Raw genomic sequence first — 25,280 nt, 5'->3', positions numbered from 1 at the left:
GAAAATGCTAGACAGAGAGCATTTGAAGATTGGCAAGTTCATCAGAACCAGATCATAGCTCATTGCCAACATATAGGTAGAAACTATATTCCTACACCGAAACCCATCTTCCCTCCTTGGTCGATAGAGATGCAGCCACCATATCCTACGTATGACCCTGCCGAAGCATTCTATAGCACTTATGGTTATGCCTGGAACCCCTATTGGTACCAATATCATCCTTAGTTTACTTATTATTTTTTTTTTTTTTTGTAATTTGTAATTATTGATATGTTTAATACTTTTGTTAATATTGTAATCATTTTTATAATTATCTAACTTTTATTCTTAGACTTTAATAATTTTTGAATGTGGGGTAATATACCAAACTTCAAAAATATGTATATATGTTTGCAGTTTATCTTATGTACACAACAGGGTAAAACAACGAATTTTCAAAGACTGGCATTAAGTTCAGCAAAAGCAACTAATTTTGACGACAAGATGCAAAATATATGTGAAATAACAACAAGACGGAATGAACAAATGATGTGCACCATTTATCATTCAGCAAACAAACGCCAATATATTTGGAAACTTTGGTAAAATTTAATCATTTTCACACAAATCACCCTCAATAATTTAAATTGTTACTGATTTCTTGCAAATGAGGGCATTGCAAGATCTTAAGTGTGGGAAGGGGTTAAATTCTTTCGGATTTTAAAATTTTTTACTTTATACACTTGGTTACCATTAAAAATACTAGTAAAGCAGTAGTTGTATTAGAATCTAGTGCTCTCTGATAAAAAAGAACAGCCCTAGTCTTATATACTGACTACCCAATTCTAGTAAAATTTTTCAAAATTTTCAATTAAATGAATTCAAAATCATGTTTATACATATTTATGAACGATAAAACTAGGTTTTAACACCGAAATTATTGTTACCTCGGAAAGGACATAAATTGAGAAACAAACTAAAATGTTAAAAATCATTTAAAATGGAATAGAGGACGATAAAAAGGAAAATAAAAGCCAAGTGTGGGAAAATTTACCAAGTTATTTTAAACATATGTCACATATATCTGTAACAAATAACTGAAAATACTTTTGCTTTGAACTAAACTAAACTGTTTTACCCAATGAAAGAAAAGAAGAGATGGATCTACACGATGAATCAATTCCATCATTAAAAGGAAGTAAAGTCTTCCTAAAAAGAAACGCGCTTCTTGATTTAGGTCATGAAGTTGTCGTCCAGACCAGCTGTAGCTTGACGAAAAATCTAGAAAAGTCATCTCTAAAATCAGCAGGAAATCCACGGACCTCAGCATTAAACAGGGTCGCCAAGTGGTCAGATTTATCCTAACCATGAGAAGGATTTATCTCGTACAATGGGGGGGCACCATGCAAATTAGCTGGATAAGACTAATGAATCAGATCCCCAGAAAGGATAATCTCCTTAAAGATTAAAAATCAGTTTTTAAGACTGATATTACTCAATCCTAGAGATTGACCTTAAAGATTGAGAATTACAAACTCATGGAATTCAATGATATCTAAACTCGAGCTTAAACGAGAAAATATTTTGATCAAAATTACAAACCGATTTGTTTTCTGAAAACCCTATTTTCAATGCGTTCATTACCATTGAACGTAAAATCCTAGGAATTCACCTGGAATTCATTAGGTCACCTGAACTAAATCGGGTGTCAACCGTAAGAACGGTGGTTGCATAGTGTCAAAGACAGGACCTTGTGCCAGACCGAAAAAATTATAAGGGTGAGCTTTACTATTGCTCCTACCAAGGATAGTAATTGCGTCCGACACGTTATAGACCATAATCAAAAGCATGTCACGGGACATTGCCTTAACAGTTGCTTGTTCAACGCTTTCCTTTACAACCGGACGGTAGTTTGCCGAAAGGTAATATACGGAACAAGTAAACTGGACGTGTTGCTTTCCAAATACAAGGTTAGCAAGTGGGTGACACAAAACCGCAAGTTTTGAGCTAAAATTTTCAAATCTGAAACCCACCAAACCCACAAAAATATTTTGCAAACACCGGTAAAGGGTTATCCCGGAAAACTTATCTAGGGTAAAAACTAGATTTAATTTTCAAAAGATCAAATGTTTTCATAAAGATCCAATTTCCTTAATGGATCTAAATTTTTATAGTCACGTGGGACTGTAAACCATATCGTTACTACCATTGTTTATACCGCCGTATAGAATTCGCTGATGTACAAAGTGTGAAGAATAAAGAAGTGATTCTAGTATTTCAAGACAATATTGCTTGAGGACAAGCAACGCTCAAGTGTGGGAATATTTGATAATGCTAAAAACGAACATATATTTCATAGCATTATTCCTCAAGAAAGACAAGCTTTTAGTTGCAATTGTTCTATTTACAAGTGATATTCGTTTAAATAATAAAAGGTGAAGACAAAAGATAGATTCGACGAATTGAAGACGCAAACGACCAAAAAACTCAAAAGTACAAATGACAATCAAAAAGGTTCCAATTATTGATAAGAAACGTCTCGAAATTACAAGAGTACAAGATTCAAAACGCAAAGTACAAAATATAAAATTGTACGCAAGGACGTTCGAAAATCCGGAACCGGGACCAGAGTCAACTCTTAACGCTCGACGCAACGGATTAAAAATTACAAGTTAACTATGTATATAAATATAATATAATATATAATTAATTATATTAATTATATATATATTATATTTATATATAAAAAACCGTCGGCAGAGAAAACTCCAAGGACTGAGCTGTAAATACATTCTCCGCGACTCGCGGAGTTTGAAGGGGATTTTGCCGCGAGTCGCGGAGCCCCAAATTTCAACTCTGGCTATAAAGCAAACCGAATTCTGATCAAAATTTCATATTCTATTTTCTCTCTTCTCTATCTATACGATATATATATATATATATATAATTTATATTTTAATTTTAATTTTAATTATAATTCTAATAATAAGGGTATGTTAGCGAATGTTGTAAGGGTGTAAGTCGAAATTCTGTCCGTGTAACGCTACGCTATTTTTAATCATTGTAAGTTATGTTCAACCTTTTTATATTAATGTCTCGTAGCTAAGTTATTATTATGATTATTTAAAACAAAGTAATCATGATGTTGGGCTAATTACTAAAATTGGGTAATTGGGCTTTGTACCATAATTGGGGTTTGGATAAAAGAACGACACTTGTGGAAATTAGACTATGAGCTATTAATGGGCTTTATATTTGTTTAACTAAATGATAGTTTGTTAATGTTAATATAAAGATTTACAATTGGGCGTCCCTATAAATTACCATATACACTCGATCGGACACGATGGGCGGGGTATTTATATGTACGAATAATCGTTCATTTAACCGGACACGGGAATGGATTAATAGCCACTAGAATAATTAAAACAGGGGTGAAATTACATTCAAGGGTAATTGGTGTAATTGTTAACAAAGTAGTAAAACCTTGGTTTACACGCAGTCGATAACCTGGTGTATTCATTAAACAAAGTATTAAAACCTTGTTACAATTCGAATCCCCAATTAGTTGGAATATTTAACTTCGGGTATAAGAATAATTTGATGAGGACACTCGCACTTTATATTTATGACTGATGGACTGTTATGGACAAAACCAGACGGACATATTAAATAATCCAGGACAAAGGATAATTAACCCATGGGCATAAAACTAAAATCAACACGTCAAACATCATGATTACGGAAGTTTAAATAAGCATAATTCTTTTATTTCATATTTAATTTCCTTTATTTTATATTTAATTGCACTTCTAATTATCGCACTTTTATTTATTGTTATTTAATCGCACTTTTAATTATCGTACTTTTTAATTATCGCAAGTTTATTTTATCGCACTTTTATTATTCGCAATTTCATTATCGTTATTTACTTTAAGTTTTAATTTAAGTCTTGTATTTATTTTATATTTTACATTAGGTTTTAACTGCGACTAAAGTCTTAAAATCGACAAACCGGTCATTAAACGGTAAAAACCCCCCTTTATAATAATAATATTACTTATATATATATTTGTATTTTTATAAAAGTAAACTAATATAGCGTTGAGCTTTGTTTAAAGATTTCCCTGTGGAACGAACCGGACTTACTAAAAACTACACTACTGTACGATTAGGTACACTGCCTATAAGTGTTGTAGCAAGGTTTAAGTATATCCATTCTATAAATAAATAAATATCTTGTGTAAAATTGTATCGTATTTAATAGTTTTTCCTAGTAAAATTAATAACTATTTTATATACACCTCGCATAACATCACATATCATCCACAAACAAGTGGACAAGTTGAAAATACCAACCGAGCTTTAAAACGTATTCTAGAGAAAACCGTAGGATCAAATCCGAAGGAATGGTCCATTAAATTGGAGGATGCACTCTGGGCTTTTAGAACAGCCTACAAAACTCCAATTGGAACCACACCTTTTAGACTTGTTTATGGAAAAGCATGTCATCTTCCAGTAGAAATTGAACACAAAGCATTTTGGGCTTTGAAAACATGTAATCTTGATTTACATGAAGCTGGACGTCTACGATTAAGTCAACTAAACGAATTAGAAGAATTAAGACATGAAGCATACGAAAATTCGTTAATCTATAAAGAAAGAACGAAGAAATGGCATGATAAAAGAATCAGAAGTTCAAAAGAATTTAAAGAAGGAGACAGAGTTCTTCTTTTCAATTCACGATTCAAGCTATTTCCAGGAAAATTGAAATCAAGATGGTCTGGACCATTCATGGTCAAAAGTGTTTTCCCATACGGAACGATAGAATTAATAAATTCAAATAGGATTGAATTTAAAGTTAATGGTCACAGAGTTAAAAATTACATACATGGTCCGATGGAAGTCGACAACGAAGTTAATCACAATTTCGACACCACAGCTAACTAAGTGTGGGGAGAATCAAGTCTTTAAAGGATAATATGTATTTCTGATAGAGTTAGATTGTCTGTTTTCGTGTAGTTCTCGAAAATGGAACCCGAATGGTCTTTCCCTAGCAGACCCTAAAGAACTAGTCTTCTCCCCCCATTCTGAATTTTTATTTTTTTTAGGTTTTTACAAAATGAAGACTGCCTGTGAACTAAACCATGGTCTAATGCTACACGCTTTGATCACTAAAAGAAATAATGACATACTACCAAGTGAAATAGTATCAGTAATCAGAGAAAGAATGGACGGAGTTAGAAAAGAATCCAGATGCGAAGATAATAAGTTACAATTTGGTAAAGGAAAATCAAAATCCGCAGCAAAAAGAAGAGCACGACACCTAGAAAGATGTCACAAATGCGGAAAATGGTCACATGGAGGTAAATGTTCAAATAATCAAACCTATTCAAATACCTACTTTGTTACTTTATGCAGAGACGGACCGTTCATATGTTTAGAAGAAAAGACACTGAATGCTCGAGGTTACGCCTATGTAGCCATGGAAAACCAATTAAACCGACTATCTTATGAATGGGATAGATCATATAACTAAGAAATCTATTTCACAGGTATGTCTGTACAGTTTTTATTTTTATTTTTATTTTTAACCTTTTGATAATAAACGCTAATTTGTTCGCTAAAAAGTATTAAATTGGTATTGAATAAAATTAGGTTTGGCGACCGAAATTATTGATATCATTCAAAAATTTATTACATCACTGCGAAATTTAACGTTTATTCTTAAGGTATAAATATCTTTAAACAATCAACCCAAAATATTTCAAAAATTCGTCATGAGTTAAATTAGGTCTTGGAACCGAAATTACTTTACCGAAAAGAGGGGCGCATATTTTTGATAATATTTGATTGATTAAAGTGGGATAAAAAGACAAAAAAAAAAGATTTTTAATTTTATTTTTACCATGTTTTTAAAATTAATATTTAAATCTTAAATTAATATTGTAAACTTTGTAAAAACAATATATTTAAAATTGTAAATATTTGAAAAATTAATATAAGTTTGGTGTGAATTTATAATATGAATTTTTAAATTAAGTTTGGTGTGAATTTTTAAAGTATGAATTTTTAATTTTATGCATTTCAAATTTTAAGTTTGGTGAATTTTTAATATTAATTTTGAATTTCATATTTAAGTTGTGTGAATTTAAAAACAAAAATTTACTTTATCTCATTAAGTTAAAAATATGATTTTTAAAATTCGTCGTAAGTTGAAGACTAGGTCTTTGAACCGAAATTGCTTTACCCGAGAGAGGGACGAGAACTTTTATTATCATTATTTTTAATCTCATTGAATTAAAGTATGCCAAAAACATTAAAAAACCCCAAAAATCTTAGCTTTTAAAACAATCGCTACAAAAAGACAAATTTTAAAATTTTGTCGAGGGACGGACTAGGACATCGATCCGAAACGACCTCGTCCTAAATAACAAAGGAAACGAAAATTTAAAATTAAGTACTTAATTGTTTTATAAGTTAATGATTATAAAAAAAAAAAAAAATATCAAACTCCGCGACTCGCGGAGTTTGAAGGGTTATTCACCGCGAGTCGCGGAGATATCGGATATCAGAAAAAAAATAAAGAGCTGCAACAGCTCAGTTTCACACACCACAAACAAAAAAACAGCTGCGAAAACCCACGAAAAAACCCGAAAAAACCCCCCAAAATCACAATTTTTAACCGTTAATCACCAAATTTTTTGCTAAAATCATGTTGAGAAGGATGGAATCTAGGAATTACTCAAGAAAAACGGTAAATTTCTACACCTAAACACCATTTAATCCGAAATTAGTGTTCTTGAGCCATTTTTTCCCCAATTTGATTTTGATGCTTTTTAGTGTAATTATGCTTAAATTGTTTATGTATTATGCTTGTATAACCTAGATTGATGCTGTTTAACATGATTAGAAGCCTTAAACTTCAAATTTTGAATAATCTAGGGTTTGTGTTCTTGAGCAAATTTGGGACTTTTTGATATAAACAGGTTATGGCCGATTTTTGTCATGAATTGTTGCTAAATTGAGTAGTGTAACATGTCTAGGTAGTTAAATGATCCAAACTTTGAGCCTAAACATGATTTTGAGAATTAAAGTGGACTTTTTCAAGTCTAAAAATTCATGAACTTGATTTTTGAAAGATAATGCCATTTGAGACTTGTTTGATTGCTAGTAATTATTATTTTGACATGTTGTTTGAGTTGAATGCTTATGAACTTGGCAAACATTTTCGTATATGCTTATTTGAAAAAGTGTAGATTTGATAAAAATATGAAAATAAGCTTAAGTTTGATATAAATTGATCATGTCATTGTAATTATTTTGATTGATGATTTTGCTGACACTAATGCATATTTGGATGCACAAAAATTGTGTTTGATGTGTTTTACAGACTGAAAGGGGTGAATCTTCATCCCAAGCCCGCAATGCTCCTGCTGAGAATGTGGAACAACAGGAGGTGGATAACTACTACAAGCAGGATATACCTCATCCAGTCATGACCTTTTCTGATATGCACTTGGAAGAGTTGCACCCGAACCTGAGATTTGACAGACTTTGGATAGATTATCCAAAATATCAAAGGGGTTTGCATACTCTTCATTCTAAGGTTGTTGAGGTACCGAGGGTCATAGAATGGGGACCCTTAGAAGCTGTAGAATTGGCCGGGCCAATTAGGGAATTACTTGTACAGAGGTATGGTAATTCTACTTTTAATGACTGGGTACGTTTATTCACCATGCGTAGACCTATATATAAAGTATGGTGTGAAGAATTGTTATGTAGTATAGAGTTGAATGATCGGGTAGCTAGTTTAACCGATCGTTCTTTTATTAGATTTTTGTTAGGCGGTTCGATGCGCCACATGTCTTTACTGGACATGGCTCAGGCTTTACGTATATATACGCCTGAGGAGTTAGCGTCTGCCGATTGTAGAGGATTGATACTAAACGGTAGAAAGATAGATGAAAATTTTGATACACACGGTGTGTGGAGTCAAATGACAAGCCATCACCGTTTCAAAGGGGGAAATTACTCTTATTTGGATATAGATAGAGCCGAATTAAGAGTGATACATAGGTTTTTAGCTAATTCGATTACACAAAGGGGTAAGAACAAGGAAAAAGTAAATGAACAGGATTTGTTTTACCATATGTGTATTCGAGACCCACAAAGCGCTGTAAGTATACCGTATTGTGTGGGTTATTATTTATCAGCTATGGTTCGGGGGATGCGACCGCATAGCATAATAGGAGGTGGTATTTTTATTACTTTGATTGGTGAATATCTCGGTGTGGATATAAGTCGGGGGGGATTATTAGTAGAAGAACCGGAACCCCGCGATACTATAGGTTTAAATGTATACCATGGTGCGAAAGTTTTGAAGAGGCGAAATAACGCCGCAGTACAATACCATGGTAGACATCCACAGGTGGAGAGAAACCAACAGCAAGGTAATGTAGGAGGGGGGAATGAGATGCAAGAAATGCAAAGGTTTATAGCTTCTCAGGAATACGAAAATGCTAGACAGAGAGCATTTGAAGATTGGCAAGTTCATCAGAACTAAATCATAGCTCATTGCCAACATATAGGTAGAAGCTATATTCCTACACCGAAACCCATCTTCCCTCCCTGGTCTATAGAGATGCAGCCACCATATCCTACGTATAACCCTGCCGAAGCATTCTATAGCACCTATGGTTATGCCTGGAACCCCTATTGGTACCAGTATCATCCCTAGTATACTTAGTTTTATTTATTTTGTAATTTGTAATGATTGATACGTTTAATACTTTTGTTAATATTGTAATAGTTTTTTTTAATTGTCTAACTTTTATTCTTAGATTTTAATAATTTTTGAATGTGGGGTAATATACCAAACTTCAAAAATATGTATATATGTTTGCAGTTTATCTTATGTACACAACAGGGTAAAACAATGCATTTTCAAAGACTGGCATTAAGTTCAGCAAAAGCAACTAATTTTGACGACAAGATGCAAAATATATGTGAAATAACAACAAGACGGAATGAACAAATGATGTGCACCATTTATCATTCAGCAAACAAACGCCAATATATTTGGAAACTTTGGTAAAAATTTAATCATTTTCACACAAATCACCCTCAATAATTTAAATTGTTACTGATTTCTTGCAAATGAGGGCATTGCAAGATCTTAAGTGTGGGAAGGGGTTAAATTCTTTCGGATTTTAAAATTTTTATCTTAAACACTTGGTTACCATTAAAAATACTAGTAAAGCAGTAGTTGTATTAGAATCTAGTGCTCTCTGATAAAAAAGAACAGCCCTAGTCTTATATACTAACTACCCAATTCTAGTAAATTTTTTCAAAATTTTCAATTAAATGAACTCAAAATCATGTTTATACATATTTATGAACGATAAAACTAGGTTTTAACACCGAAATTATTGTTACCTCGGAAAGGACATAAATTGAGAAACAAACTAAAATGTTAAAATTCATTTAAAATGGAATAGAGGACGATAAAAAGGAAAATAAAAGCCAAGTGTGGGAAAACTTACCAAGTTATCTTAAACATATGTCACATATATCTGTAACAAATAACTGAAAATACTTTTGCTTTGGACTAAACTAAACTGTTTTACCCGATGAAAGAAAAGAAGAGATGGATCTACACGATGAATCAATTCCATCATTAAAAGGAAGTAAAGTCTTCCGAAAAAGAAACGCGCTTCTTGATTTAGGTCATGAAGTTGTCGTCCAGACCAGCTGTAGGTTGACGAAAAATCTAGAAAAGTCATCACTAAAATCAGCAGGAAATCCACGGACCTCAGCATTAAACAGGGTCGCCAATTGGTCAGATTTATCCTAACCATGAGAAGGATTTATCTCGTACAATGGGGGGGCACCATGCAAATTAGCTGGATAAGACTAATGAATCAGATCCCCAGAAAGGATAATATCCTTAAAGATTAAAAATCAGTTTTAAGACTGATATTACTCAATCCTTGAGATTGACCTTAAAGATTGAGAATTACAAACTCATGGAATTCAATGATATCTAAACTCGAGCTTGAACGAGAAAATATTTTGATCAAAATTACAAACCGATTTGTTTTCTGAAAACCCTATTTTCAATGCGTTCATTACCATTGAACATAAAATCCTAGGAATTCACCTGGAATTCATTAGGTTACCTGAACCAAATCGGGTGTCAACCGTAAGAACGGTGGTTGCATAGCATGGTCAAAGACAGGACCTTGTGCCAGACCGAAAAATCATAAGGGTGAGCTTTACTATTGCTCCTACCAAGGATAGTAATTGCGTCCGACACGTTATAGACCATAATTAAAAGCATATCAGGGGACATTGCCTTAACAGTTGCTTGTTCAACGCTTTCCTTTACAACCGGACGGTAGTTTGCCAAAAGGTAATATACGGGACAAGTAAACTGGACGTGTTGCTTTTCAAATACAAGGTTAGCAAATGGGTGACACAAAACCGCAAGTTTTGAGCTAAAATTTTCAAATCTGAAACCCACCAAACCTACAAAAATATTTTGCAAACACCGGTAAAGGGTTATTCCGGAAAACTTATCTAGGGTAAAAACTAGATTTAATTTTCAAAAGATCAAATGTTTTCATAAAGATCCAATTTCCTTAATGGATCTAAATTTTTATAGTCATGTGGGACTGTAAACCATATCGTTACTACCATTGTTTATACCGTCGTATAGAAAATCACTGATGTACAAAGTGTGAAGAATAAAGAAGTGATTCTAGTATTTCAAGACGATATTGCTTGAGGACAAGCAACGCTCAAGTGTGGGAATATTTGATAATGCTAAAAACGAACATATATTTCATAGCATTATTCCTCAAGAAAGACAAGCTTTTAGTTGCAATTGTTCTATTTACAAGTGATATTCGTTTAAATAATAAAAGGTGAAGACAAAAGACAGATTCGACGAATTGAAGACGCAAACGACCAAAAAGCTCAAAAGTACAAAAGACAATCAAAAAGGTTCCAATTATTGATAAGAAACGTCTCGAAATTACAAGAGTACAAGATTCAAAACGCAAAGTACAAGATATTAAATTGTACGCAAGGACGTTCGAAAATCCGGAACCGGGACCAGAGTCAACTCTTAACGCTCGACGCAACGGACTAAAAATTACAAGTTAACTATGTATATAAATATAATATAATATATAATTAATTATATTAATTATATATATATATTATATTTATAAATAAAAACCGTCGGCAGAGAAAGACTCCAAAGTTGTGAGCTGTAATTTCAAACTCCGCGACTCTCGGAGTTTGAAGGCCAAAATGGCCGCGAGTCGCGGAGACCCCAGTTTTGAAACTCCCTATAAAGCAAACCGAAATCTGATCATTTTCACCATATTTTTCTTCTTCTCCTCATACGTAAAATATATATTTATATTTATAATTTATATTTTAATTTTAATTTTAATTATAATTCTAATAATAAAGGGTATGTTAGCGAATATTGTAAGGGTGTAAGTCGAAATTCTGTCCGTGTAACGCTACGCTATTTTTAATCATTGTAAGTTATGTTCAACCTTTTTACATTAATGTCTCGTAGCTAAGTTATTATTATGCTTATTTAAAACGAAGTAATCATGATGTTGGGCTAATTACTAAAATTGGGTAATTGGGCTTTGTACCATAATTGGGGTTTGGACAAAAGAACGACACTTGTGGAAATTAGACTATGGGCTATTAATGGGCTTTATATTTGTTTAACTAAATGATAGTTTGTTAATGTTAATATAAAGATTTACAATTGGGCGTCCTTATAAATTACCATATACACTCGATCGGACACGATGGGCGGGGTATTTATATGTACGAATAATCGTTCATTTAACCGGACACGGGAATGGATTAATAGCCACTAGAATAATTAAAACAGGGGTGAAATTACATTCAAGGGTAATTGGTGTAATTGCTAACAAAGTAGTAAAACCTTGGTTTACACGCAGTTGATAACCTGGTGTATTCATTAAACAAAGTATTAAAACCTTGTTACAATTCGAATCCCTAATTAGTTGGAATATTTAACTTCGGGTATAAGAATAATTTGATGAGGACACTCGCACTTTATATTTATGACTGATGGACTGTTATGGACAAAAACCAGACGGACATATTAAATATTCCAGGACAAAGGACAATTAACCCATGGGCATAAAACTAAAATCAACACGTCAAACATCATGATTACTGAAGTTTAAATAAGCATAATTCTTTTATTTCATATTTAATTTCCTTTATTTTATATTTAATTGCACTTCTAATTATCGCATTTTTATTTATCGTTATTTTACTTCATGCTTTAATTTAAGTCTTGTATTTATTTTTAATATTTTACATTTGGTTTTAACTGCGACTAAAGTTTTAAAATCGACAAACCGGTCATTAAACGGTAAAAACCCCCCTTTATAATAATAATATTACTTATATATATATTTGTATTTTTATAAAAGTAAACTAATATAGCGTTGAGCTTTGTTTAAAAAAGATTCCCTGTGGAACGAACCGGACTTACTAAAAACTACACTACTGTACGATTAGGTACACTGCCTATAAGTGTTGTAGCAAGGTTTAAGTATATCCATTCTATAAATAAATAAATATCTTGTGTAAAATTGTGTCATATTTAATAGTATTTCCTTGTAAAAATTAATAAGTATTTTATATACCTCTCGCGAAACATCAAGTATTTTTGGCGCCGCTGCCGGGGAACTCTCTTATGGTATTTTAGTATTATATATGCATATGTAAACTATGTATTGCAGGGTACTAATCTACATCCTATAATCTATTTCTTATCGAAAATCCTTCATCTGATCATATGAGATGAATCCCTCAACCAGTTCGAGTCCCTCAGATTCCGATAGCTATTCCGATAGTTATTCTGACAGCTATTCTGATATGGATTTCCACTCGAACTCCGAAAGTAGTGTAACCGGAATGGAGCAACCAATCAGCCATCCCTAATTCATCTGATGGGTTCGTAGTCGACTTAACCGATAGAGACGAGAAAAAGGCGATCCTTTTCACCAACCGAATTTACCTCTTGGCGATGAATCTGAAGAACTTATCAGCGAACCAGTCCGAAACACCATTTTCACCCTCATTTTTCGAATATCTCACCACGATTATATTCTGTCTAAAATTCTAAACCTTATTCATCTGCTCTTTCCAATCGACAATCATCCCGGAGTAATACAAGAAGTCAACAAACTTCGCGCTCGAGTAATCAATTTGGAGAATATGGTGCAAAACGTACCAGCTTCAGCAACATCACCGGCATCAACAGTACCACCAACAACACAAGTTTCAACATCACATGCCCCAATATTTCATTCTATACCTCGAGCATAATCATCATTCTACGAACCATTCTACATCATTTATCTTCATTCGACATGACGATTATGTAATCTCTAATATTTTAGAGATTATATACTCTTGTAATAACGGTAAACCAAATGAGATTAATATTATATTAACTCATTAAATCCATGATTACATCTGAAGAAAATATATATGTAAGTATATTTTCATAAAAATTGTAATTAAAAATTCTTTTGTACAAACTGTTAATGGTAAAAATATTTTAACGGGTAGGTAATACCCTAGAAATATTTAGATTCCACATTAATAAGTTACATTGTACATTCTTCGAATCTGATTCAACAGTTATTTACTATCCTACTTACAACCACCGATATACGTATCCGTTCACCGAAGAATAACCATTTTCATTCAATTTCATATTTGGATTTTGATCTATCAGAATCCAACAAGTGGCATAATGAAGAAAACATTGGACAAAATAAAATTTGTTAGAAACAAACAAATTAACTATGAGAAATTTTGTTAAGAATCCACACTAACTGTTCCTAGCTAACTGTTAATTCCGTATTACCTTTTATTTATCGCAATTTATTTATCGCATTTTATTTATCGCAATTTTTAATTCTCGCAATTTTATTTATCGTCATTTAATTTCTGTTATTTATTTTACGCACTTTAAATATCGGGACACGTATACAAGGTTTTGAAATATCATATCGACGCATCTATATATATTATTTGGAATAACCATAGACACTCTATATGCAGTAATGCTGGAGTTAGCTATACAGGGTTGAGGTTGATTTTACAATAATATATATAGTTTGAGTTGTGATCGAGTCTGAGACATGTAACGGGTCACGATACGCATTAATTAATTCGAATATTATATATTAAAGTATATATGAATTATTGGACTGTTAACTGTGGACTAATGACATTGGACAATTAAAATGAATTAAAATATTGATTATAACATATGAAACTAAACAATTCTTCAAGTTTGCCACCTGATTTCCTCTTAAACCTCATTTGTATCTCGACGATTACAATCTGCGTTCAAACCTTTCATGATTCTTGAAAACACCTCAATCGAGAGGATGATTCAACCACACGTTACCTACGGAAGAAAATCGATGCATCTAGTTATACACTTGAAAACTCTCGAAAACTGAGTAAACGTTTAACGCGTAGTTGTGCTAATTCATTTAGCGTTATTATTACTGAAAATAACTTTGCAATCTCTTTCCAAATTAGCCAATTTTGTCACAGCTTCAGCAAGTCAACTTCGAATTTTTCGTTCGAAACAACCTTATTATAACCTTGATATATATGTGTGCTCTTTTATTATTACCGGGGAACTTTTTATATTTCATCATATTACGAACAGACGTACCAGCAACCTCGTTGCTCCTTGGCTTAAATCTCTTCGGCAAAACACTATATTTATCTATTGAAGTCTTATCATGAACTCATCCGCATCTTATAACAAGAATTGCCATACCAATTATCGGGAATCAGCAAATCTGTATTGTGAGTCTCGCAACATTTCCACATCAACAGTTATATGTATCCATATAACATTTATCTCTTAGAACTATGATCTTCCATTCTGAAATTCTGAAAAGCACCCAGTCTGCAAATTAATGCCCTGAATTTTGAAAAGTTGAATGAAGCAACAAAAACTGTAAACGACCTCAACAGCCAAAAGTTGATGATAAAGAATTGTATGTTGGCAAAGCTCAGAAAAAGTTTGAAACTGAAAAACTGATTGAGCAAACTACGAAGGAGTCTCTGAACGAATCACATGGACTAAACTTGTACATAAAGAATCCAAATGATTCTGTTTCTGATGAAATCTTTAGCGAATACCTTACTCCTTAACCACTCTAAATCATCGTGAATGAATTTCTTCATCACAATTTGATTCTGAAATCCTAAGATATCATCGTATCGTTCTTTATTAATATCCTCAATATTTCTGAAGATATCTTCATAAATATTCTCGTTCGATATTAATTATCTCTCTGCGCTATCCGTATTATATCATAAAAGGAAACTGTTTTAGTTTCTATATTCTGTAAACTTTCGAGCTTAAAATATGAATGTTATTGAAGTAATGTTGGGAACTGAAGCATGAGTTAGTATAATATAATGACACTTGATCAACGTGATTATATTACAGTAAGTCATGCTGAGTTTCTAATGGAACGTGATGATTCACAGATTATAACGTCACCACGTGCCATGTTACATAACTCTTTCATTCTGCTTAACTTCTGAACATATCAAGAAAATATATTCTTGATCGTGCTACTACCTTTCCTTTCTACCTTGCATATTATGATAATTCGAAACTCCATACCTATGAATTCTGGATCATTACTTGCGAAAAGTAAACAAAAGCATGAAGCTCCGAAATAGAAAGGGGGTATAAATCGCAGCAAATAAGAGAGCACATTAACTGTGGATGACAATAATTATAAGAGATAGAAGCAGGGACTTTAAAATATAAGGGAAGATATAAAATTCAACAACAACTCATAAATTACAAACCATGGATATTAATATGAATAGCAATATAAAGACACGGTATAATTAAGAATAGTATCACCCCAAGGTAATAGTAGAAGTAAACAGATTCTTCTGATGGAAGATTGAAAAGAAGGATGACAGAAATGATAATTAGAAAAATATCAAGAATCAGAACTGGATTAAGCATTTTCACAATCTCTTGAATTTAGGAATTGAGTATAGAAGTGGTGAAAATTAATGGAACAGAAAAGGCAAATTTATAGTGAAAATATCAGACGAAGCAATCGAGGCAGATGGTCGCATTTAATTATAGAGATCTTATTTTCCATAAATCTCGAAGAATCAGATTTTATAGATTTTCAAGATTTTCTTTAAATCCCTTAAATTCCGAAAATTCAACCAAGGCAACGTCAAAAGTTAAGACGAAACTTTATTTCTTCATTTCACTCTTTTATGATAGCTTCATTCGTACCCTTCGAATAATCAAATTGTTTTATCCATATTACTTAATAATGATAAAACTCTATTTATTAACTCATATTCGTCATGAAAACATTTTTATTGTTAGCCATGACCACCTCACTCAAATTTCGGGACGAAATTTCTTTAACGGGTAGGTACTGTGATACTGAAATGACCCGTCCTAATCCATCTGGACGAAGTCATCAACATTTGATCCCAGAGCGATGCTCGACTCCAAGTAATGTCCTTAAAATGAGCAAATGCACAGCGGAAGATTTCTTTCATACCTGAGAATAAACATGCTTTCAAGTGTCAACCAAAAGGTTAGTGAGTTCATAGGTTTATCATAAAACAATAAAATTCATCATTTTGATAGACCACAAGATTTAAATGCTGCATGGTACAAATGGGCCCGAATCCTATACCCACCTGTAATGTACATGCGATATCTTTTAAATACAGTACACCTTTCTCGTGTACGAAACCATTTTAACAAATCTTTGTAACCGTACACATATCTCGTGTACAAAATATCATACACATAACCTGTGTATAAAATCATTTCTCGATATATAACATTCATATCAATTGGTGGCAATTATCATGTCCACATAATTCAATGGTGGCAATTATCATGTCCACATAATTCAATGGTGGCAATTATCATGTCCACATAATTCAACAGTGGCAATTATCATGTCCACATAATTCAACAGTGGCAATTATCATGTCCACATAATTCAACAATAATCCGCAGAACTTCTGTCTGCATAATAATTCATTCGAGGAATGTTTTGCTTGTGTCTATCTTGTCAAACATTTATAAAAGTATTTCATGTATTCGCAGTTCAAAATATATTTCAAAAGCATTTAATAAAGCAGTTGTAAAAACTGCGCATGTATTCTCAGTCCCAAAAATGTAAAGAGTAAAAGGGAATCAAATGAACTCATGTATATAAATATTGTAAAACAGTTAATAAAGCATTTGCATCTATTCTCAGCCCAAAATTGTAATGAGTAAAAAGGGAGCAAATGAACTCACAATACGATATTTTGTAGTAAAAAATATGCATACGACGATACTGAACAATGTAGGGTTGGCCTTTAATTCACGAACCTATATCATTTATATATATATTAACATATATAATGGTAATCGAACAATTTATATATTATTAGTGTATTAATTGTTAATTTACATATGTTTTTCATTAATAACCTAATTAATTACATTTATTAATATTTATTATAAAAATATTAATATAGTTATGTGATATGTAATAAATATGATATTATATAGCTAATAGTTATTTCATAAAATAATATTGATAAAAATAGATAAAAAGTTTACCCATCCTATAATAATAATAATAATAATAATAATAATAATAATAATAATAATAATAATAATAATAATAATAATAATACTTACAATAATAATAATGATAATTTTTATAAAAATTCTACCTTTAATACTAATGATAGAAAAAAATAATAATTTGAATAATACTTTTAATAATAATAATAATAATAATAATAATAATAATAATAATAATAACAACAACAACAATAATAATAATAATAATAATAATAATAATAATAATAATAATAATAATAATAGTAATAAGTGAGAAAACTACCTCACAATAGTTCTAAAAACAAAGTTGCCCACGCCCGGGCTCGAACCCCCGAACTCTCGCTACCCCATCACCACAACAAACCATTCAGCTGTTTCGGTTTTACTGATTTAAGTTGTACCCGAAAACATATAACCCGTTAGTGAAAAAGTGTAGTCCAATAACCCTTAGCCCAACAACAACACCACCAAAGCCCATTAATATTGTTTGGTTTATTAGCCTGGTTCGAACAAATACCGAAACAAATAAGCGTGATTAACAGTAACTTGACAAGTAGGGTTTCGGTTCATCATCATGCTTCGTGATTTTTATTATCATCACTATATATTGTAACCTCGTCATCAACATCATTCTATAAATATCATTGAAGCACAACTTCATGGTCATCATCATCTATCTCCTCTATCTCGCCATTATAATCATGAAACCACGATCAATCTCTTCATCATTAGCCTCCATCGTTGTCATCATCATCAATATCTTTGTTATTGTAACCGAATAGAAATAGAAGAGAAATAGCAGTAAATTGCAGGTTTATGAATTCAATGGTTTTAGTTTGGATTAGAATTAGATTGAAACAGCACGCGAGCAGTAGCAGCTTAATCGAATGAGAATAGTAGTGGTAATCATCATCAAGTAAACATCATTATCATCATTGTTAACTATATTAGAAATAGAAACAGTATAGAGGAACATCAGGTTGTAGTGATGGTGTCTTCTCGATCAATTGTGCATGGTGGCTCGATGGTTTTCAATAGTTGTGGGTTTAATGAAAGTGATCTTTATCTAACATTGTCGAGCTAGTGTATAATAAGGAGGTGGTTATGGTAGTCTCGATTCTGGGTAAACGAAACAGAAAATAACACAATAAAAATTATATATATAAAACGATATGATGAGTGTGAAGGTGATCGGAGATGGTGGTTAACGATTGTTAAGGTGTTGATGAAGTTTGGGTCTCGACAGGAAATAAGAAGAGGAAGAGAAGTGGTGATTGAAGGGTGGTGATGTTTGCGATGTTAACAGAATGACAGAAGCTGCAACAATTATTTACGATGAATGGGTGGTGGTTGTGTGGTTTTCGGCCAGGAGACAGTTGACACAATAGTTGCAAAAATAGTAGGCGTTGTTGTCGACTTTTATGGGGTTTTCTTTGGACAAAATAAAAAAAAACAGTATGTAACAGCGTAGTTGCAGTAGGAGTTTCGAGCAGGTGGTAGCTGGGGTGGTTTATGGTGGATGGTTGAGATGAAGATGGGAGTCAAGAAGCAAGAATCTGCAAATGAGTTTTGCAAGTTGTTGGTGACAAATGATGGAGAAATGATAGATAGAGAGAGAGAGGGAGATGGAAGCTCGATAAAGAAGGTGGTCCTTGTGCTTGATGATTAAACGAAACAAGGTGATCAGTGACGGATTAGGTTGATGATTTTTTGAGGTTGGTTTGGCCTTGTGCTCATGAAGAAACGAAACAAGATCAAGTTGGGGTGTGGTGTAAGGAAGTATTAAACAAGTTGATGGATATATATAATATATATATATATATATATATATATATATATATATATATATATATATATATGTTGGTATGAATGGAATATTACTCCGTATAGTTACAAACTGTGGAGAATCAATCAAAAAAGTTGGGTTCATTCAATTAATTGAATCAATTGAGAATATATAAATATTATATAATAATTTTTAATAATAATAAACGTTCCTCTTAATTAAATATCTTACCGACAGTTTAAAGCGGATATTATTTCGTGTCCATTGCTAAACAGTTAAAGTATAAAAGTGTTCCTAAAAATCCTAAATTTTTAGATTAAACATATTTAATTATTTCACTCATTACCTGTTTGAAACCTGATCAAAAAGGTTCGAAAATTATTTATTTTCTGTTCCAATTTATATGTATGAAGTACTAATATTTAAACTTAAAAAGGTAAAAAATATTTTTAACAAATCTAACATCTTCGTAATCGATTTACAGTTCAACTTTTATTTTAGTCCTTCATGAACATGTAATATATCTATATTAAAACTAGCGAAACGTCAACCGAGTGTTACTGACGTCTACTAATTAGGCTCGAAATCATTCATTTTCAATATACACATTCTATATATATATATCAAATCTTAATTAACAAGTTTAAGTAAATAAATATATTAATTATATTATTTTAAACAACTAAATATAATATTATATATTTACAAGTAATATTCATATATATATATATATATATATATATATATATATATATATATATATATATATATATATATATATATATATATATATATATATATTTATTTATTTATATATATTATTATATATATAAATTTAAATATATATGTAACAATTTACAATTAGTTGTTCGTGAATCGTCGAGAACAGTCGAAGGTCAATTGAATATATGAAATAGTTCAAAAATTTTTGAGACTCAGATTAATAGACTTTGCTTATCGTGTCCAAACTATATAAAGATTAAGTTTAAATTTGGTCGGAAATTCCCGGGTCATCACACCATTCGACTTGCCTTTTGTATGGAGGCGGGCTCGTGTGAACTCACATCTTCTTGAATTCTTTCCGGTAACCCTTTTACAAATGCGTCGATCTTCTCTTCTTCGTCTTCGAATGTTCTGGGACACAATAGGCACAATTCTGTGAATCGTCGTTCGTACGTGGTGATATCGAAACCTTGCGTTCGTAATCCTCTAAGCTCTACCTTGAGCTTATTGACCTCGTTTCTGGGACGATACTGCTCGTTCAGCAATTGCTTGAATGCTGTCCATGGTAGTGCGTAAGCAGCATCTTGTCCTACCTACTCGAGATAGGTATTCCACCATGTTAACGCTGTACCTGTGATATATATATATATATATATATATATATATATATATATATATATATATATATATATATATATATATATATATATATATATATATATATATATATATATATATATATATATATATATATATATATATATATATATGCGTAGCGTACTTAACTTTGTCCTCTTCAGTACACTTACTTATGGCAAACACCGATTCGACCTTCTCGGTCCACCGTTTCAATCTAACTGGTCCTTCGGTTCCATCAAATTCCAAAGGTTTGCAGGCAGTGAATTATTTGTAGGAGCATCCTACATGATTTCTTATGGAATTAGTTCCACTGCTAGATCCAGAGTTATTGTTATTTTGCATCGCAGCCTGTACTGCGGCTATGTTTGCTGCAAGGAAAACACGGAAGTCTTCCTCACTCATGTTCAAGTTCTGACGAGTTAATCATAAAAGCTTTTTCTTCATATTAGCATTTTATAGTTTTAATTCGGGTAGTACCTACCCGTTAAGTTCATACTTACTAGCTACTATACAACTCAACTACTATGCTTCTATATGAAAAACTTATTACAATAAAATTTCGCGTTCAAACTTTATACAAAAATATTACAACTTACAATACCGCTATTATACATATAGGATGAAATATAACACATAATAACATTGCTACTCGGCAGCTATAAAGACAATTCTAGTTAATACGCAAGTCGTTCAGCAAAAGAAATAAAGACACGTAATTCATAAGTCCAGAAATAAGTCATGCATTCTGGTTTTACTAAGACGACTTCCCATCCTTGGTTTTGTGGAAAGTAACCGTTATAACCATTGGCTAGGCAGCATGTTGTAATGTCGTCAAAAGGACGAGGGTTTCGTAATACCCAACAGCCCCGTAATAATCTAAAAACCTTGTTTCTCATCTCAACTACCGAGTCGTCACTTGTGGGAACGTTTTATTTAAAAGTTGCAATCCAATGTTCTTTTTCTCAATTTGATGAGAAGCGAACATTATTAACCCGTAAGCATAACATGCTTCTTTATGTTGCATGTTAGAAGCTCTTTCTAACTCACGAAATCCTATGTTGGGATATGTTGAGTCAAAATAGGTTCTTAACCCGTAGCGTAAAATTGCATTTGGGTTCCCCGCATTTAACGCTTTAAAGAAAACACAGCGTAACTTACGGTCTCTCCAATGTGATATACCCCACCTATCAAAGGAAAGCCTTTTATAAATTAAGGCATTTCTGGAAAGTCTTTCAAATGTTTGACAAGTTAAGTTCGCCATAACTAAATGTGCTGATGAATTCTGACCGACTCTAGACAAGATTTCCTCAATCATATCCTCTGGTAGGTCTTCTAAAATATTCGGTTTTCTATCCTTAACGTCCATTTTGTTTTTATTCTGTAAAATAGACAAGGATTAGATTCGTAAAAGATAATTAACAAACAATACAAGCAATTTTTACATAGAACATAAAAGGACAAGCACACTACAATACATATAATACACAACATGATTACAACCCTCTAATCTGAATCACTGGTTTCTTCTTCTTCGGACTTGGTTCGTTTTCCTAATTTTCTAGGGATATATGATGTTCCTCTGATACGAGCCGTCGTTTTCCACAATGGTTTAGAAAAACCTGGTGGTTTAGAGGTTCCCGAGTTATTGTTACAATTTAAGAAATACGGACGTTGTCGATACATATAAAGTTCATCGGGGTTGGAATCAGGTTTCTCTATTTTTATACCTTTTCCCTTATTATTTTCTTTTGCTTTATTAATTTGGGTCGAGGTAATTTCTATAACATCATCGGAATCCTCATTGGGATCCGATTCATCGGAAAATTGGTAATCTTCCCAATATTTTGCTTCCTCGGCGGAAACACCATTGACCATTATTGACTTTGGTCCGTTGGTTGAGGATTTTCTTTTATTTAATCGATTTACAGTAGGTATCAATATTTCTTCCTCCGAAACCTCTTCTTCTTCCGGTTCCTCCTCTTTCGATTCCTCCTCTTCCGGTTCCTCCTCCTCCGGTTCCTCTTCGGGAATTTGTGAATCTTCCCAAAGTATATTCGACTCTTCATTATTTTTAGGTGAGTCGATGGGATTTGTACTAGTGGTAGACATCTATCACACAATATCAAACACATTAAGAGGTTAATATATCACATAATATTTACATGTTAATAATATATAGTTTCGTCGAAGTCCAGACTCACTAATGTATCCTAACAAACTCGATAAAACACACTAATGCAAATTTTGGTTCTCTAAGACCAACGCTCGGATACCAACTGAAATGTCCCATTCATATTGATTATAAACGTTCCATATTAATTGATTTTGTTGCGAGGTTTTGACCTCTATATGAGACGTTTTTCAAAGACTGCATTCGTTTTTAAAACAAACCATAACCTTTATTTTAACGACAAGGTTAAAAGGACACCACCTAGATTATCAGAAATGATAATCTAAAAATATCACACTTACACACTACCAATACATATTGGTTTACAATTTTAATATGTTACAACAAAGTAAATTTCGAATGCAGTTTTAAACAATATAATACAAGGATGCTGACTCCAAATCTTGTCCATATATTAGCATGCAACAGCGGAAGCTCTTAATAATCACCTGAGAATAAACATGCTTTAAACGTCAACAAAAATGTTGGTGAGTTATAGGTTTAACCTATATATTTATCAAATAGTAATAATAGACCACAAGATTTAATATTTCAATACACACCCCATACATAGAGATAAAAAATCATTCATATGGTGAACACCTGGTAACCGACATTAACAAGATACATATAAGAATATCCCCATCATTCCGGGACATCCATCGGACATGATATAAAAATCGAAGTACTAAAGCATCCGGTACTTTGGATGGGGTTTGTTAGGCCCAATAGATCTATCTTTAGGATTCGCATCAATTAGTAGACTGGTTTACTAATTCTTAGGTTACCAAGTAAAAAGGGGCATATTCGGCTTCGATCATTCAACCATAGAAAGTAGTTTCATGTACTTGTGTCTATTTTGTAAAACATTTATAAAGCTACATGTATTCTCATCCCAAAAATATTAGATTTTAAAAGAGGGACTATAACTCACTTTCACAGATTTTTACCTCGTCGGGAAGTAAGACTTGGCCACTGGTCGATTCACGAACCTATAAAAAATATGTACATATATATCAAAGTATGTTCAAAATATATTTACAACACTTTTAATACATTTTGATGTTTTAAGTTTATTAAGTCAGCTGTCCTTGTTAGTAACCTACAACTAGTTGTCCAAAGTTAGATGTACAGAAATAAATTGATATATATTATCTTGAATCAATCCATGACCCAGTGTATACATGTCTCAGGCTAGATCACAACTCAAAGTATATATAGTTTTGGAATCAACCTCAACCCTGTATAGGTAACTCCAACATTACTGCATATATAGTGTCTATGGTTGTTCCAAATAATATATATACATGGGTCGATATGATATGTCAAAACATTTGCATACGTGTCTATAGTATCCCAAGATTACATAATATATTAGAATTCATTTATAATACAATATAAGTTAGCTAGGATATGATTTGTATAGAATCGTTACAATATTTCCCGTAGCTACAACAATAAAAAAATATCCAATCTTGTTTTACCCATAACTTCTTCGTTTTAAATCCGTTTTGAGTGAATCAAATTGCTATGGTTTCATATTAAACTCTATTTTATGAATATAAACAGAAAAAGCATTGGGTTATAGTCGAAAATATAAGTTACAAGTCGTTTATGTAAGAGGTAGTCATTTCAGTCGAAAGAACGACGTCTTGATGACCATTTTGAAAAACATATTTCCACTTTGAGTTTAACCATGATTTTTGGATATAGTTTCATGTTCATAAGGAAAATCATTTTTCTAGAAGAACAACTTTTAAATCAAAGTTTATCATAGTTTTTAATTATCAAACCCAAAACAGCCCGCGGTGTTACTACGACGGTGTATGTCCGGTTTTACGGTGTTTTTCGTGTTTCCAAGTTTTAAATCATTAAGTTAGCATATCATATAGATATATAACATGTGTTTAGTTGATTTTAAAAGTCAAGTTAGAAGGATTAACTTTTGTTTGCGAACAAGTTTAGAATTAACTAAACTATGTTCTAGTGATTACAAGTTTAAACCTTCGAATAAGGTAGTTATATATATATGAATCGAATGATGTTATGAACATCATTACTACCTCAAGTTTTGTGGATAAACCTACTGGAAATGAGAAAAATAGATCTAGCTTCAAAGGATCCTTGGATGGCTTGAAAGTTCTTGAAGCAGAATCATGACACGAAAACAAGTTCAAGTAAGATTTCCACTTGAAATAAGATTGTTATAGTTATAGAAATTGAATCAAAGTTTGAATATGAGTATTACCTTG

This window comes from Rutidosis leptorrhynchoides, chromosome 9 (genome assembly GCF_046630445.1).
Source record: "Rutidosis leptorrhynchoides isolate AG116_Rl617_1_P2 chromosome 9, CSIRO_AGI_Rlap_v1, whole genome shotgun sequence".
NCBI classification, from domain to species: domain Eukaryota; kingdom Viridiplantae; phylum Streptophyta; class Magnoliopsida; order Asterales; family Asteraceae; genus Rutidosis; species Rutidosis leptorrhynchoides.
Note: the sequence above shows the minus strand (reverse complement) of the source record.